Source organism: Pseudonaja textilis, chromosome 1, assembly GCF_049901715.1.
Source record: "Pseudonaja textilis isolate UNSWEBS1 chromosome 1, rPseTex1.2, whole genome shotgun sequence".
NCBI classification, from domain to species: domain Eukaryota; kingdom Metazoa; phylum Chordata; class Lepidosauria; order Squamata; family Elapidae; genus Pseudonaja; species Pseudonaja textilis.
The window spans coordinates 299,892,700-299,911,771 of NC_141990.1; the positions used below are offsets into that span (position 1 = coordinate 299,892,700).

The 19,072-nt window shown below is 37.8% G+C and overlaps 1 long non-coding RNA gene across 3 annotated transcripts in view; it reads right to left on the reverse strand.

The window, feature by feature from the left end:
- Nucleotides 1–13,844, reverse strand: part of LOC148128274 (uncharacterized) — a 66,282-nt gene extending 52,438 nt beyond the window's left edge. Inside the window, exons 1-4 of one of the 3 annotated variants that reach the window (XR_015741178.1) lie at nt 13,343–13,844; nt 9,938–10,074; nt 6,732–6,796; nt 3,961–6,586 (exon numbers count right to left, since the gene is read on the reverse strand). This is a non-coding gene — a long non-coding RNA (uncharacterized LOC148128274). Of the gene's footprint in view, nt 1–3,960; nt 6,587–6,731; nt 7,186–8,802; nt 9,770–9,937; nt 10,075–13,342 lie in introns of those variants that run through there. The other 2 variants (XR_015741177.1, XR_015741179.1) reach the window with 2 other exon arrangements.
- Nucleotides 13,845–19,072: the final 5,228 nt, after the last annotated feature.

Consider the following 19,072-nt stretch of genomic DNA (forward strand, 5'->3'; position numbering starts at 1 on the left):
TTCCCCTACCACGCCCACCAAGCCATGCCCACAGAACTGGTAGTAAAAAATATTGAATCCCACCACTGGTATCTGGCATCTGTAAAAATAACTGTCCTCTGCCTTAAGGAAAGCATATTTAAAGGCAGTATGTTTGATTTCATAATTTGACAAAGTGGAGCTATAGGGGAGATTTATAATATTGAGTAGAGTAGGGTAGGGTAGGGTAAGGTAGGGTAGGGTAGGGTAGAATAGAATAGAATAGAATAGGAATAGAATAGAATAGAATAGAATAGAATAGAATAGAATAGAATAGAATAGAATAGAATAGAATAGAATAGAATAGAATAGAATAGAATAGAATAGGAATAGGAACAGGAATAGGAGTTGGAAGGAACCTTGGAAGTCTTCTAGTCCAATCCTTGTTTTAAAACCCTGTCCCTGAGAGTTTAAAAGAGAAGATGTGAATACATTAATTCAGTTTTCCTATTCCTTTTTCCAGCAATGGCCTTCTGACACTTGCAACTGCTTGTCTGCTCCCCGTCTCTCTGCATCAAGGGCTACAATACAGTACAGTACAGTACCAGGATCTTTTCATTTCCACTAGATGGCGCTTGTGTGTTTTCCCTAGATGGGTCCTCCAATTATGTGTATGGATAGAATCTGCAAAGACCTTGGGACTGCAGCCTCAATTCTCTATGTATTGGCTACCAAAAGAGATTCAAGAAGCCTGTAAACAAGTTGTCTCCTTTCATTCGCTCTGTGTGTGTATGTGTATGTGTATGCAGGTATTCAGAGCTAATTTGTCCATAATCTGAAAGTACATAAGAATCTGACTTGTGTAGATCTACTGCAACATACTTGGTTGCCCAAGCAGATAATGAACAGATAGTTCAATATTATGGTGTCTGGAAATGGGAATCCAAGTAGCCATCTTTTTGCAGGTGTCTGACATGATTAGCTTCTGTTAGAGGGCAACCGACACTTCCATTGCTATGTACACCACCTTGGGTAAATGTTCCATCAGAGAGAAAGATTGGTACTGATGTGTCCAAGAATTGAAGAAAACAAAAGTCAATAGAATTGGGAAATCAACACTTTTAAGTTTTGAACTTCTAACGTGGTTGTGATTCTGAAACTAGTGGTTGTGATTCTGAAACTACTGGCCTAGATATTTGTTAAACGACGCTATAGAGCACTGAACACCAGATCAACTAGACACAAGAACAGTTTTTTCCCGAACGCCATCACTCTGCTAAACAAATAATTCCCTCAACACTGTTCAATTATTACAAAGTCTGCACAACTATTAATTAATCTTCTCATCACTCCTTATCACCCATCCCCTCCCACTTGTAACTGTATGACTGTCACTTTGTTGCTTGTATCCTTACAATTTATATTGACGGTTTCCTAGTATGATTTGATTGCTTATTGTACCCTATGACTATCATTAAGTGTCATACCTTATGATTCTCAACTCTTGATGAATGCATTTTTTTCTTTTATGTATACTGAGAGTATTTATACCAAGACAAATTCCTTGTCTGTCCAATCACACTTGCCAAAAAAGTATTCTATTCTGTTCTGTTCTATTCTATTCTAAGCTGCACATTTAATCAATACAAATCACCTTTCAAAATGGTAATAACATTATAAAAATATTAAATGGTGCTGATGAGTGAAAATTCAGGGTTAGGTGGGCAACTTTTAAGGAAGGAGTAAGTCTTTAAATTTGAAAATTACTAATTTGGGGTGGGTGGCAAGATTTTCTGTCTAATTTACATTTTCAGGGCTTGGTGTGGAAGTTTGTGCTAAAAAGAAACCTTCCCCCCCCCCCAAAAAAAAAAACAAGCTGAAATATTTCTGATCCAGTTCCACATTGAACTGATGGGCATACCTCATACAGTCCTTCAAGGTCAGAATAATGTGGAGATAAAATTCCCTGGGACATGCAAATGTTCAGCCCTGAATTAAGGGCTGCCCAAGACTTTCCTCAGTCTGGGAAAATAAGTTGTAGGCAAAAGAATATTCTATTCAACAATAAGCAGGAGATATAAAAAAAAACAGCCTTGGGGTTAGGGCTTCCTTGCCAGAGCCCCAATGTGTAGATTACACAGATAGACAGCATTTGGGGGAGATTAATAGTTTGTGACAAAGCAACTGATATCAAACAATACAACGTTGGTAAAACTATTAGAACAATGTTTATCTACAAGAGCTCCCATGTTTTAGCACACTGGATGACAACCATTAACATTAGGAATTAAGTTTTTTATTGCCCCAATGAACTTCTCAGGACTACCGGATGGAAAATCCCATCCACTCTGTGTTCCTCCTTACATTTCTTTGCTCAAGCTTTCTTGTCCTGTTAGATTTAAGTCTTCATTGGCCCCTGATAGTAGAGTGCCAGGTAAGAGAACAAATGAAAGGAGTTAATGGGAGACAATTCCCTCTGAATTGGGAAACAATTCAGAACATCGTTGCTTGAACATTTTGTAAAAAAAGAGACATTTCCTAAAATTAGAAGACCTATCCCAACTTTATAATTGGAACAAACTCTTATTTTCAAAGATGGGTCAACTGAAGTTTATGATTAGAGTCTATTTCAATGGTGAAAAAGGAAAGAGATTCACCCATCAAGAAACTGAAGCTTTTAATTTGTGAGGCACCAACATGCAGCCTGTGGTCCCACAAGGATAGGATTTTGAAGTTAAACTAGGCACCACCCAGACAAATGGGCAAGAGGGTAGTAAACACCAGTTTACATTAATATCTAAAGCAGGAATCAAACTAGCATTTGATAGATTGAGAGCCACAATGAATAGACCAATGATGTTACATAGACACATACTATAAAGTTCATACTACATACTTCGATGACTTTCCTACCTCAAAATGATGGAAGCTATGGCTATCAGTTTTTCAGCATTGGTGGCAAAAGCAAATCCAAAACTTACCAAAAAACAAAAGGGATTATGGCCCACATTGGGCCTGGGATCGCTGACTTTTCACACATGATCCAGAAAGAAAGGGCTTAAAAGCAGAAATTATAGTATGAGCTTGATAGATTCATAAATTTTTTAAAAAAACTATTCCAAAAGTTAATAGTTCTTCTTTTCACAATATATAAATTCCTAACAATCCAGGATTGTTGATTGATTTGGAAGCTGGGTGTGTTGCAAGGCCTTGTTTCCCAAAAAAATACACCAAGGGAGAAGTTAAACTAATGGCAAACTTTTCCATATGCTTATCAGGAAATCAAGCAAGTGGGCACGACAATCCAACCATCCCTTTACTGATCAAATCTGTTTCGGGGGTGGGGACGGGACTTACATATGTATTACTGTGTGGCAGAGGTCGTGTGAACTGGTCTTTATAACTGCTTTTCCATGAAATCAAAGACATTCACTATTTAATATGCAGTCCATCAAAGCCACTGTGTGAACAGCACATGGCCTTTCAATATGAAAAAGGACTCTCTGAATCCAGGCTCTTCTAGAGCTTGGCATCTGATTATGGAGAATACGATTCTGAATAATGAATGGCCTTGAAAAATGTTGGGTACTTATTAAGACACTGAAATTTGTCACATCCCACCTCCTGTGTGGGGGGCAGTTATGAATAACAATTTGTACTTGCTGTATAATTACCCACAAAAAAGAATGACAATTGAGAGTGGCGGAGGAAAGTCTCAAAGAAGTGCCAATATAGCAAGCTGAGGGACAAAATTTTGCAGTGTCAGCTGGACTCTTAAGGAGGAGGAGGCAGCAGATACTGTAGCAGAAGACAGAGAGGAAAGTATCTTATCTATTCTGAGATTCTTCCTTCTTCTGTTGAAAGCCAGCACTATGATTATCACACACCTCCTGGGCTCCCTAAAAAGTCTGCTGCTTCTGGTGTGATGGAGGCCACAATTTATGGCCAGGATTGGAGAAGGTTCAATCAGCTTCAAGATACAGACTGAAGAGGAGCTGCCTTCTTGTCTTTTGACCCATAGATGAACATTTTGTTGTTGCTTTGAGATAACTGATGGTGCATTAAGAACCAGTAAGGCTTACTTGACATGCATTTATGTATCTATATGTTTCATCATAAATACAGATTCAGTATTGAAACTCCTTACCGAGGGATGGACTTTACTAGTAAAAGAAAAAATAATTTGTACCTTCTGACCATTTGGATCCATATGAAGTGGCAACCCTACTAAAACTGTAAACCTAATTTTGGCTGACATAATGTTTTGATTATTAACTAAGTTTAGTACTTTTTGTAAAAAGCATTTAGCTAACAAAAGGAGGTGGGGGCTGCGGCCATTGAAAACATTCAAAATCCTGTCTCTAAAATGCCAGGGTGCTTCATTTGTTTGTTTATGCTCTGCCCATTTATTTGCTAGACTGGATCACAAAGCATTCTTTGTAGTGGCGGGCAGAGAAAGGGAATTACCAATTCAGGACTGATTTTCCCTACCAATCCCCAGCAAGAACAAAAGACTCTTTTCAGCATTAGCTGTTCTTTCCAAATATCCACCCAAAGAACAAGCCCTTTTATGTCTAAATGGGAATTCACAAAGCAAAGGAGAAAAGGATAGCAAAGAGCTGGGACTTTGAAGTGGGTTTCCCTTCCGATGAGCAATGTTTTTAAAACATGCTTTTATAATTGTAGCCTTTTATAGTTGCTTATTTACAAACCAAATATGCTTGTACACTTTTACAACCCAAACAATCCTATAATTTGGGAATGTTACTGACATATAGCTGTTAGGATTGGACAGGGATAATGTAATGTCTGGAAAAAAACAGAGGCCTGTGACCTCAGACTAGCAAAATATCTTGATGTTTCCTGTGATATGACCTTTCTCTTTTTGTATGTATCACTCTTTCTAATAATTCTAAATAAGTCGGTACTGTAGGGAGCATTGACAAGGCTGTAAACAAAATGGAGGCACAATGAAAAACAAAAGAGATATCAGGGAGGCAGTAATCATAGGTAAAAAAATGTAAGAAAAATAAAGGCAATATCTAACAGTAGAAATGTCTTCTTTCAAAAAAAAAAATTGTACTATGCTATGCTGTACCTCTTTATACTGTTGCATGGAAATAAAATGGAATTTCAACATTGAAATGGATGGGATCACCAAATAGACAAATCCTGCACAGGTATGAAGATTTGCTTGTACTCAGTCTAGGAAAGAAGTTTTCAGATGTGGCTGGAATAAATTTCTTTGCCCCTGACTGCTAGGTGACATTTCAAGTCAATGAGACAAAATTGCAAATTCAGTCCTGAGGCAGCCTTTAACCATGTATGTTATAGCTATAAACCTATTCTAATCTATCTTTCTTTCTCCACTCCATTCTTTCCAGAATAAATTCTGCAGAATTTATACATTCACAGTTTTTTTTGTTTTGTTTTCTGGACACATAATGTCTTATCTCTTTTCCTGAAAGAAAATATGTTATTTAAAACCTTGTTGAAAAACATACCAATATTCCATAAAAGAAACCAGCCAGGTAGGATATATTTCCAACAGATCAGCTTAGTCCCATGATATTCCACAATATTTAAACAAACAGATAATCTAAATTGGGTTTTCCTATGCCTTACTTTATGAATGAAATATTATTTTGGCCATTGCTATATATTATTCTTTTGGGAGAATGAATGCCCTTATTTTCTGTTTGTATACAAACCCATCATTACTATGCAAATAATTTTACTATATGTCCATTATGTCTGTAACTTTGTAGCTCTTCTCAAAATCCTATTCACATAAAAATTGTGACACAGTGAATGAGATGTTAAATTTGTTAGTGATAATGACTAAAAGCTCGGGAAAGGAAGTGCAAAGACGAAAGCACTTGCTTTAGTTGCTGGAGGCTTGTACTTTTTATACAATGAACACTTGAGTTATTTTTATGAATAGTTGACCTAGATTTTCAGCTTGAATGAAAATGTCCACCTACAGTTCAGTAAAGTCAGAAAAGCTTATGTTCCCTAAAAGCTTTTAAACTCAAAATGAAAAACAAACCGCAAATGAGATAAGCAATCTCATATATAGAAATTAAAGTAGGCAATTGATATAAAGGCATCCCATTTCAGGTTTCATTCTCTCTAAAATGATGAAAATGCTATTTGTCTCATTTACAAGAAAAATTAGCCATGTTGTTGATGGGATGCATTTTACAATCAAAACAGATCAAAGAAAAAACTCATGATGATTACCAGTAGTTGTCCCATAATCTTAAAGAAGGCCATCACAAGACTTGGTCTCATAAGTTTATTCAATCCTTGATGTCTTAAAAAGGACAGAAAAAAAAAAACCTCTTTGAGATCCTGTAAAGGGTTCTTACCTGTTCTTATCTTTATATTCTTTCTTTCTTCTAGAAACTCCAGACAATATATGGTATGTCCCCTCATTTTATTATCAAAACAAGAGCTGTAATGTGGATTATGCTAAGCACTTGGCTGAAAGTAATCAATGAGTTCCATGGCTGAATGCAAGCTTGAATCTGATCCCAGTTCAACAGCTTATTACAATCTTCCTCAACCTTGGCATATTCAAAGTGAGCAGACTTCCACCAGCATAACTTGCTAAGGTTTCTTGAAACTGAAATCCACCAAGTTGGAAAAATCTTTCTTAACAGCATGGTACATTTGATATAAGTAGTATAATGAATCCCTAATAGTTGTTTCATTAAGGCAAATTAGCTTCAAAAGGAGCAGCTCTTTCAGCACAACATATACACAATTACCTTATTATTGAGTCAGACCATTGATCCATTTGCTCCACCAATCCAATACTTCGGTTGCTGACAATCTGAGGCAGGAAACACATGAAAATTGCAGTGCTAAAAGAAGCTTGGTCTGTGTTTTTTTTTTTTAAAGAAAAACCTAAAATATTCTTCACTGTTCTACAATGAAGAAATTCCAGTCCTGTCTATGCTGGTGACAAAACACAGTTTTCAGACTCCAGAAAAAGTTACTTTCAGCTGTGGGTCACCAAAGGATTACGGTATCAACTTTTGAACAAGTTCATTATTTAGCATTAGCATTTTGGCATCCTGCTCTAACCATTCTAATTAAACAAGAGATGAGAAGAATCAAAAACATATTGTCCCTCACACCCCAACCAAACATGACAAGAGCACTGTTGGATTGGACCAAAGACCAATTAGTGAACTGTTACATAGTGTAAACAACCAGAGCCTCTAGAACTTACACAAACAGCCCACAGACAGTACAAATACTGTGGAATCCTGGTAATGTTATCTAGTCAAGTAATAAATGTCAAGAGATATATATATATATATCCTTTTCTATTGAAACAGTAAATACACAATTACTTCCCAGGAACTGATACACAGGGGACCTCTGATCCTGGAAGTAATAATAGCTATATGGTTAATTGCTACTGATAGTTTTGCTTGAGAAATAATCTGTCGAATCCCACTTTAAAGCCATTAGGTAGGTGCTTATTAAAGATCCCAGCTTCTAATGAGAATAAAGTTTATCCAATAAACAAGGAACCATTTACAGAAGACAAATGACCATAATTGGGGCGGGGGAGGGAGAATGAAAATGGAACACAGATTGGAGCAGATGAAGAGCCATAAGGTCCATCCCATAATAGGACAAAATACACATCTAACCTAATAGTTTACTTTTATTTGTGTAACCATCACGTATTAAGAAGTAATGAATTTCAGAATTTAACTTCCTGCCATGTGAAAAACTATTTCATTTTTTTTTCTGATAGGAAACTCCCCCATGCAGCCTTATCAAGACTCTGGGTTCTAATTTATGTGATGGGGAACTCCTTATTTTTGCTCATGTCCTTCTGTTATTTGCCTTTTTTATAAATTAATAAAAAATCAAATCCATTCTGGCTTGTTCCAAAATAGCTGTTATACAAAAATGGCAGTCCATTAAAAATTGTAAAATATCCTTCCTAATTTTTTCTTGAAATTATTAGAGCATCAATTTATATTGCTGTATTTATTTGGATTTACACTGTTATGATTCCTTTTATTACAAAGCAAAGGGGAAAAAAACCTATGCTGAGGATCAACACAAGAAACTCGAGTAGATTATAAATAATTAATTACACTATAAATTGGCAGAGCTTCCCTACACAAAAGTTCCTTCATCCCTGTTATGTGCACTGGTTTTCCTAAAAACATTTGGTAGGTAGGGCATGGAGCTTTTTATTTTTAGATGCTGTTTTAATGCTGTAGATTATTTATATACGTTAAAGTGTGCTGAATATTATATAGTCTTCACTCCTCAACATCCTCCAAGCTTATCACTTAGAGCAGGCATTTTTTTTAATGAAAATAAAATTAAATCACACTTGTTTTCAAAAACCTGGGAACATTTTTCACCTCCACAGCAAAAGAGGCACTGATATAAGGTAATATTCTACAAAAAACATTGACAAGCAGGAACATCAAGACAGGAAAGAAAGAATGAGGTGAAGAACCAAGCACCAATAAACCTCAACAGATGTCTTCAGGGGTGGGATACGACAGGGTTAACTATGGTTCGGGATTTAAGAGCTTCCCTGCAGGCTGCGAGCTGTGCGCCTGTAAATCGTCATCAGCAGCTGCCTGCAGAGAAGCAGCCTTTGAAGCAACCCTCTTTTCTTGCTTTTCTAACTGCAGCTGTGCCTTGTTCGGCAGCTGAAGTTGAAGAATCAGGAAATAAAGATCAGGTAAGAGCCCACATGGGCATGTGAGCAAAACATCAGCAGACATAGAACCGGTTCTATATCTGCTGCTCTTCAGAGCAGTTCTACAGAGGTGAACAGAACCGGCAGAAACCCACCCCTGGATGTCTTGCTGGAGAATCCAACCTGGATAGGAACACTCACCACTCACCACAGCACCAGTAGGGAGAAGAGAGTGATGAAAAGGAGAAATGAAATACATTGCTCGCATCATTAATCAATCAAAACATTGGAAAGATCTGGCAAAGCACACTGAAAAAAGAAAACCAAGCATTTTTCCTTTTTCCAGATGCTAATCTTTGGAAGTCCTGTGGTTTTTAAAGCACCTGAAACAATCGTCTCTGTACCAAGCTTGATGTAACATAGATGTCCTTGGGGACTGTTTCTTACACTGCTTTCTTTTTAAATTCCAGTGTTTTCAGCAACAATGCTGCAACTACAAAGTTATAGAGGTAGATAGTTTGACCGTGAGAACTGGATCAGAACAAAATCTAGGTAAATCCAGATTTCAGTAGCGTATAGTATAATAGGAAAAGCACAGGCAGTCCAAAACACTTTGCTACCCAGCTCTGAGGATAAGGTAGCAGCCACTTATGCCCTGTATCCATTATATAGTATTTAGGGAAGCCAATCAGATCTCAGTACAGGTAGTCTTCAACTTACAACCACAGTTGGGGCCAGAATTTTGTTGTACAAGGTGCAAAGACAATAAAGTAAGTAAATTTCATGGGTAAGCAAGGCAGCTGTTAAGTGAATCACATTCAGTTTTACGACCTATTTCACCACACTTGTTAAGTGAGGCATGCAATGGTTAAGCAAACGTGGTTTCCCCCATTGGCCTTGTTGGAAGCTGGTTGGGAAAGTCACAAATGGAGATCACATGATGCAAGGATGATGGGCAATCATAAATACATAGTGGTTGCCAAGCACACAAAATTTGATCACATGACCACAAGGGTGCAGCAATGGTTGTAAATTCAAGGACCAGTTGTGTATGCATTGGATAGAAAATGTGCAAAATAAGTATATAAAATATACTTAGAGTTCATACATTCAAGATTGATTACTTTGTAGATAGAAAATGTGCAAAATAAGTATATAATATATACTTAGAGTTCATACATTCAAGATTGATTACTTTGTAAAGGTTGTAGTCCACATTTCTTAATGGGATTCTATTTTTAGATCTCTTTGCATAGTAAAACTATCCGGGCTATCACTAAAGGTACTTACAAAGTTCAGTTTCTTATAATCCATTTTCCACTGACCTCCTGAGAACAACAAAGTAGTTGCTATGGTAAATGGCACCCTGTTTGCATAGAGCAAAGGAACAGTTGAAATGAATAGCACATGAACAGATAGCAGTGTGACTGAAACAATAAACACAAGCCTTTTGTAAGCATTTTGCAATTTTTTTCCTTAGAGCAAAAATTAATCCTTCATAACATTATACACTATTTTAGCTTTGGCAACCTACATGGAGATGTAATCTAACCTACATATGATCTAACCTACATACGATGTAAAGAATTTGGACTTTGGAAGCATTTCTGAAGCGCAATAAAATCTGCAGAGACTCTTTATCTTTACTTTACAAATATATATATATATGTATATGTATAAACCCTCACTCCATCTATATGAAATTCTGAACTGTGTTAGTGGTGGCTTTAGGCTTCTGAACTTTTTAACATGGTCAAAAACTATCTGGAGTTTTTTTGTGAATGTAAAATCTGGAGGTCACTGAACACAGCACAAATGCCAATTATAATAAAAATGAAAACTTTAAAATGAGATACACAGAAGCTGGTTTGACATAACACACTCAACTTGAATTTAACACTGACCTATATACTACCAAATAGATTGAGTTCCCACAACTAAGATTCAAACTATCCAAGTTTAGCCTTTTTTCCCCCTGCAAATGTAGTTGCTAAATCTTCTAGTGATCTGGTTGTGTGCACAGTATAAACCTAGGCAGGCTCTGCTAAAAGCAAGGTTACTGGATCTGATTTGCACAAAAACAGGTGACCACTAATTGGCAGCAAAAAGTTAGACTTCTCTTGTCTCCATTCTAAGACCCGGCAGCAGTAAGTAGCCTATCTCTAATTATAAATACATTCTACATTCTTAGAAGAACAGATGGTCGCCATGGCCAAGAGCATCTTTACACAGCTTCATGTTGTGTGCCAGTTGCAGCCATTCCTATCACACAGAAAACTACGCAATCATTCAAGCCTTAGTCACCTCGTGTTTGAACTATTGCAATATGCTATACACAGGGCTGTCCTTGGGAGAGCATTTGGAAGCTTCAGCTGTGCAAATGCTGTGCTGTGCTGTGCAGGCAGTTATGGGTGCTAAAGTCCTCTTGCTTCACGAGCTGCATTCAGCTGCGGTGTGGTGGCACAGTGGTTAGAATGCAGTATTGCCCTCAGCCAGAAGTTTGATCCTGATTGGCTCAAGGTTGACTCAGCCTTCCATCCTTCTGAGGTGGGTAAAACGAGGACCCAGATTGTTGGGAGCAATATGCTGTAAACCACTTAGAAAGAGCCGTAAAGCACTGTGAAGCAGTATATAAGTCTAAGTGCTATTGCTAATATTGGTATGTTCCAGACACAATTCAAAGTGCTGGTAGACACCTTTAAAGCCCTTTGTGATTTGAAAGACTGAATAATGGGACCATCTCTCCCCATTGGTACTTACTCCTCCTATTGGATCCAGCAGGAGAGACATGCTCAAACAGTGCCATCCGGCAGGACCCAAGATGACCTTTTTTGCTCTGGCACCTGTTTTTTTGGTGCCCTAGACTTGCCTCAACCCTACTGGGTCTTTGTGAGGCATTAAAAAGTTGTATCTGCCATCAAAATTGGGGTTCTAACAGTGTGGTGAGCCTATTTTTTAGCTATATTGATTGCAGAACTCTCTTGAGTTTCTTGATCGTCTTTTTGTGTGGAGTGCATTTAGAGGCTAAACTCCAGTTTTGCTCCTGTGATTTTCAACTATCTCTGTCCTCTCCATCATTTTGCCACTCATTTGCTACCATATATGTGTCCTCCTTCCAACTCTTAAGATAAACTTATACTATCTAAACAATTCATAGGAGAAACACACTAAAGGATTTTTTTTGAGAAGGATATCATCAACAAAATGCTTTGCAAAAAAAAATCCCCTAATTTAAGAGAGGAAAGCATTTGCAGCAGTAAATTGCTAGTCCATGTATGATGTGCCATACACCAAATATATAAATATATAAGTGAATAACAACAGTCAATGAAAGAAAAGTAGCTTAGAATAGGCACAACCGATGTGACCGTTACCAGAGCATCTCACAGTTCACAAGTGATTTTACCTTATCATTAGCAGTGGTCTGGTTTGGCATTCAGGCCCTGATCAACTGCACAATTATACAGCAACAGGAGAGTAGTGGGATGTGAATGAAACTAAATTTGTTTGCTTCTTTTTCCATGGTTTAAGGTCTTCTTGTGTACATTTAGTTCAAGAAATTATAAAAGATACTAGGAACAATGAAAGCAATTTGCTGTCTATCCAGTAACTTTATTTTTCCTTCCCAAGGAAAATCAAGTGGCAAGTATATGCACCCATGTTTTCACATTTTAGTTCTTTCCCTTCTGCTCTTAAATTATGACCTCAGAAAAAATTCCATAACTATGGAATCCCATAACTATGTAAGGATGGGGGAAAATATCTTATTCAAGAGAGAAAAGTGGGACAAGAGGGTAGGTAAAATATCTTATTCATTCTGGATATCAGCCAATGGATATTCACTCAATGAACTAGCTCTATTTTATTCTAATTCGCTCTATTTGCTGGAGCTTCTCTGGACCACATTTTAAGAGCAAAACATCTTACAAAATCTTCTAAAGATATTAAAGGATGAAATTTCTCAAAAGTTTGTATCATAAGCAGACCATATTACTGCTCTCATGATCCTGATAAGCTATCAACTGCATGCAGGCAGAGGTCATAAGGAAAACTCTATTGGTTAAAACCAAAGGTCTATCTAGTTACTGCAGATGTAAGCAACACCTGATCCTGGGGTTCTCTTTTTCTAGTCCTAGGATTAGAATCCCAGGGTAGTGCCTTAGGGACAGCAACATGCCCATAAGCATTTTTTCCTGGCAATATTTTTAGCCATCTAACTTTTCATATTACACAATACTTTAATGGGAAACTGGTATACTGAAAAGCAGAAGCATCTCTTAAGGGTCCCTTAAGCTTTCTTGGAAAATAAAGGTGACAGGTCAATGCACCCTATTCCAATATACCTGGAGGATTATCAGTCTGGAGAAAGCTCATTTGTTGGGACTAAAACTTGGGAAATAATTTCCTAGAGCCAGAGAAAATATTTGAATAATAAACTGTTAAAGCATCCAAAGAATGTGAGAGATATTGTTCCAATCACATGAGTTAGGATTGTTATGAGAGTCCTGCATTTCTACTCTGTCCTGCAGTAGCCAAATTCAGCATACCTTTCTTCCCCAAAGCCTCATAGATCCCAACAAAAGGAGATTATGAAGTAGAATATGAAGCAGTTTTCTTCTTATGCAAAGAAAACAATATTTTTAGGAAAAATAAACTGCAAAAACTAAAATGGACAGAGAAAGATGTCATACATACTGAGAATAACGCTTTAAGGAGAACACATAAGGAGACCATCTTGCATATCTTGGGACTGACTGGAAAATATTCTTCCCAATTTATTTCTTAAAGACTATATTCCATCTTTCATCTTCACATGATTATTTTTTCAACTAGACTTTTGTCTTTAAAGTAGTTACTACATGTGTGAATAGCAATATAAATATTTAGCATTCTTGTTTAAAGTACCAATAAGCATTTTCCAGTGACTAGCAAAATTGTGATACACAGAGGAAGGGCTGGAGGAAGAATGCAGCACCCAAGCTACAGACCACTGGGATTCTATCAGGGAAGGCTTGATTATTCAGCATTAAGGATAGGAACAATATTTTAGACTTACAACCACACTATGATCATATCCTTCAAAACATCCCAGATGAAATCAAGAACATGCCTAATGTCTTAACCATGCCCATTTGTCTCTGATACAACTTATGTACAGAAGCACACGTTTACTGCAGTGGTTCACAAAGTGGCCAGTACCGCCCCCGAGGGGTTTGAATTAGGGGGGCGCTAAGAGGCAAGGGGAGTGTCAGAGGAGTGCTGGAGGTGGATACCTCGCAGGGTGCAATTCAGCTTCCCCCACCCCACTCCACTTGCCTGGCTTGCTGGTGGCCGAGAGAGAGGCGAGCCAGGGCTGATCCATTGCTGCTTGGGTCCCGCCTGGATTCTCTGCAGATGCTGGGTCTCGCCTGCTAGGGGTGGGGTGGGGGATGACCAGGGAGCACGATGCTATGCCTCCCGTATCTCCCCTTGCCTGCCACTCCTTCTCTCTGCCACCTGCCAGCCTGTGCGCTTTGGCTGAATGAGGGCCGCTGCTGTGAGAAAGATGCGAGTCAAGCCTCGGGAGAGCGGACCTTCCACCTATGGATCTTGCATAGTGGTGGCCTCCACTCAGCTAAAATGCTCAGAGGGGCGGCTGGCAGAGGGGTGATGCAGGCGGCATAAGTCTCATGCTTCCTGGTTACCTCCCGCACTCCCCTCAGCAGCCACGTCCCGCGAGCCCCAGCAGCTGACAAGATGCGGGCTGGCAGGGAACCGAGTAGCGACGGGTCTGCCCTGACTGGCTCACTGCTGCGGTTTGGGCTTTCCCGACTGTCTACAAACTTACCTTCCTCCCGCGGCTGGTGGCAGAGGGAGAGAGAGAAAGGGAGGGAAAGAGAAAGAAAGAGAGAGAGAGAAGAAGAGACAAGTAAGGAAAGGAAAGGGAAAGGGAAAGAAAGAAAAAGGGAGAAAGGAAAGAAAGGAAGAAAAGGGATAGACAAAGAAAGTGGGGATGGAAAGGAGGGACAGAAAGAGAAAGGGAGGGGGGGGAGGAGAAAGTGAATGAGATATCTAGTCCAACCACCTGTTCCAGCAAGATTAGAAGGGAGTGTGTGTGTGTGTGTGTGTGTGTGTGTGTATGTGTGTGTGCATGGTTGTCAAAACTCCAAAAAACAGGTCAAGTAGGTCTGTAGAGGTCACTCAAAAATTAGAACACTTGCTAAGCAACCGGCCATTAAGCAAGGACCACTTATATTTTGTTTGCCAGTCACATGGCCACCTGGCCATGCCCACCCGGCCATGCCCACCCAGTCACATGACCAAACCACACCCACCCAGTCACGTGACTACCAAACCACACCCACCCAGTCACATGACCACCAAGCCACACTTGCAAATTAGGCCATGCCCACAGAACCGGTTACTAAGAAATTTGAACCCACCCTTGGGTGGGGGGTACTGAGGATGAGTTTGTAGCACCAAGGGGGTGGTGGACTAAAAAAGTTTGGGAACCACTGCGTTACTACTTCAGAATCCTGTCTGTTATTTCAGTCAATATTCTCCTGAAGAAAACAGGGTTATAAATTTCACTGAATTAAGGCACCCTCCCTCTTTTAAGCGCAACTTAAATGCTGACATCAATATTACCTCATCTTTGTCTGTACATAAGGAAACCTCTTTCAGCTATTTCCCTTCCATTTCAAAGTCCAACTGTTAAATGTATTGATTGAATAAGTGACTGAGATTATCAATCTTTCCAACATAGAGATGCTTTTCAATGCTGCCAGACTTATTATCCCTACCCTGACACTACTCCAGGGATGTGCAGAATCCAATCCTACAAATGCAGTCACTGAAAAAATAATCAAGACACAAAATCTGTTATAGTATAATACATCACATTAAGAAATATACATTGGTACATGAATCGAAGGCAGTTCACTCCACTGAGACCCCAGCATGTGTAGAAATTAGCTTTTTCTTCTCCAACAGCCCTCTCCCACTTAGCTCCAGAGGTTTCCATAAGCTCAGCTATAAAAGTAATGTGCTCTCAACGGCAATATTTTAATCTCAAATTATGAACTGTGCTCACAATAATCTCATAATATTCTGTCAGTGGAAACACATTCTTTTAATGGAAAAAGTAGCATTTGTAAACATTGTAGTGATGAAAAAATACAGAATTTTCAGTATGCCTAGTTCCTGCGCAAGTAACATTGACAGAATAATCTTGGACTAGTCCTTCTTCCTAAGTGTGATGACCCGGAGTGTATCAAAAATATAACAAAAACCAACACGTAAATAAAGATCCTTTAATGCCTTCAAATTGGCTTCACTGTTTAATTGTTCACAGTTGAAAATTAAATTATTTTCAAAACAACATTCCAAATGAAAGACAGTTCAAATTCAAACAGCAGATAACGAAGCAAAAACCAAAAACAAACCTCAGTGAAGAAAATTCCACGACAGACCAGGATTACAAACTTACAAACTTCAAGAAGATAACCAGGTATAGTCCGTTGGAAGAACGCCAACTAAGATAAACCTCATCCAGGAATAAAACACTAATTGGTCTCCAGTGTTTGTTAACACACAGGTCCAAACTCTTATGCAGATCTCACACCTGCAACCCATGAAGAGGATCATGGCCCTCTCCTCCTGAGTAGACCACGTTTTACCCTGATCCTCTCCTCCCTTTGTGTCCTAGGATAGAGAGAGGATGGGCCTGGGTCCTCCTCTGACTGCTCAGCTGGCCTCTGCCCTTCCCCAGCCTCCTCCACCATCTCTGGAGCCACACTTCCACTCCCTGTTGGCTATTCCTCCTCTCCTTCAGAGTCAGTCTCCACCAGGGGCATGACACCAAGCCTATATATGTAATCCAGAAAAACAGTAGGTGATACCATGGGTCCATAAATATCCACCTGCGGATCCAGTAGGAAAAACAGAATATGCATAAATATAATATTTTTAAAAACTGGTATTACATTTTGAGATACATTCTATAATGGTTGTATTTTTAACACAATCCTTTATAAAAAGCTAGTGCCTCAAAACAGGAATCATGTAATTGTCTATTTTTCAGATAACTGACAAGACAGAATTAGCCAGCCCTTATTTCTTATAGATTGAATGCTCTGGTATGCAGCAATACAAATATAAAATAAACGTTTTATGGAAGGAGTCTTTTTTTGTTAATAGCTGTTTATTAGTTTTTAATGAAAGCTGTCTGTTTATGTCACAACATTGTTAAATCCTATTTCATTTTTTTTCATGCACCATTCAAATCAGAGTAGAATTCTCCTCTGGCACCATACAGGGAAATAATATTGGGAGGACTACATTTCCTTCTCTGTTGTAATTCATTAAACAGAAGTGCTGCATTAGGAAGTGAAAGAATAAATGCTATGTTCTGGCAGCTTTCTAAGCAAACCGGTTTTCCTATGTTTCTCCTTGGGGTAGATATGTTAGTCATACAACACTGACCTTATTATTGGAAAGAAGTTAATAAATTGTTTCAAGGCTCCATCTGGTCACATAAAACATTTTGCCACATATTAACTATATGTAAAGTGCCGTTAAATATTTTAAATTTAACATTTTAATCTCTCTCATTTCGAACAGCATCATATATATATTTGATTAACTACAGTTAACTCTCTTTAAAAACTTGCTGCTTAGCAGATTGAAAGAAGGAACCAATCTAGGGCAGCAGCCATCATCTCCTTATCAATCAGCTGCACTGAAAGAGAAAACACATATTTGCTCTTTCGAAATCACAAAGGCTGGTTCAGCTTTTTCACCAGTCCTGTTTCATGTGACATCTAGAATGGCCACATCAGTAGTATTTTTTCTTTTTGTCCTCAAGACAAAAAAGAACATGCTTCTATTGTAATAATGTATTTTTATTTTATTTTTCTCCATTCTTCCATACAAAACTGCATGAGATCAATAATTTTTTCTTTCTCTCAAATGTTTGGGTTCGGGGACAAGAAATACTTGCCTCAGCCCAGACAAAAATGCCTACCACTGTTGCAGGGTTTTTTCTTTTTTTCTTCATAAGCCAAGATTAAAACAAACCAGAGAAACTCAGAATTCACCAGAAGAATCTGGCTTAATCATATTCTATAGTTAAACCAAGTTAAAATACAGATTGGAAGACCTTCAAAACAAATTAGTCTCATACAAAAGAATAAGTGAGCACAAATGTGATATCAGGAACCAATCTATCAATAACCAGTGGAATAATTTAGCTGTTCAAGTTACTTTACTTGATTGCATGATTTATCACATAAACCACAATGGCCAAGGGCCCACAACAGCATAAGTTCAAACTAAGGAAATAACATTTTGACTTAACCTTAATCCCTAACATGGTGTGATTCTTTAAAATTTAAAAGTTCTCCTCCTATCTGGACAAAAACAAAAAGACTTTTAAAAACTCAGGTAGCAATAATCAGTTATTCAACACCAATATGTACTTATCAATTTTGTGGATGGTTTTCTTCAATAATACAGTTATCACTATCTTTTCTCTATTTCATTTTCCTCTGATTTCATTATTTATAAAGCCCTCACAAAGAGATGTATATTAGTAACCTCAATATTTCATGGTCTTAATGAAATGGGATAAATACCACATATGTTATTTTATACTATGTTTTGCTTCAAAATCCTTATTGTTTACATTAGGACTGTTTACAAATATTAAAAAGGAGTACAGTATTGCAATGAAATAGTGTTGCCCATTATGTAGCATCATTTTATTTGCATGCTGATTGAATATTAATGTAAACCACCTTGAGTCTTTTGAATTTGGCAGCTATAGAAGTCTAATTAATAAATAAAATGTTATAACATGTTAAACCCTTCTGAAAGGTAAATATTTGGTCTGCTAAAATTCCAGAATTTATCCATGGGAAATATCCATGAGATATTTTTGAATATCAGGAAATATCACCTTCAGAAAAGCAGGAATCCATTTTTACTAAAGCAATAAAAATACACAAAAACACATCAGGCTAACATGAAATTACAACCAAAATAATTGTTAAGTGGTGGCCTTGGAAAAATTAACATAAGTTTCCTTGAACAATATGAGTTAACATACTATTAGTGCCTTTTACAAATAGAACCGTAAGATAAAAACATACTATTTAACCTATAATATGAATAAATAACATAACTTTCCATGTCAGATACAACCACGGGAAAAATAGGTATTTTGTATTGTTTTTGTTATTCCACCCTCAAAAAACCCCCCATTTTAAAGGCCTGTTACAATTTTGGATTTTGGACAGTGTGTGGTGGGTAGACTTGGGAGGGGCATTTTAAAATTATTAATAAATGCTAATAGAAGCAACAGAGATAATAGTATAATGGTAAAGAGATGGGGGAGTTGCAATAGAAAACTTCAGATGTTAAGTAGATACGCTGTTTTCATTCACT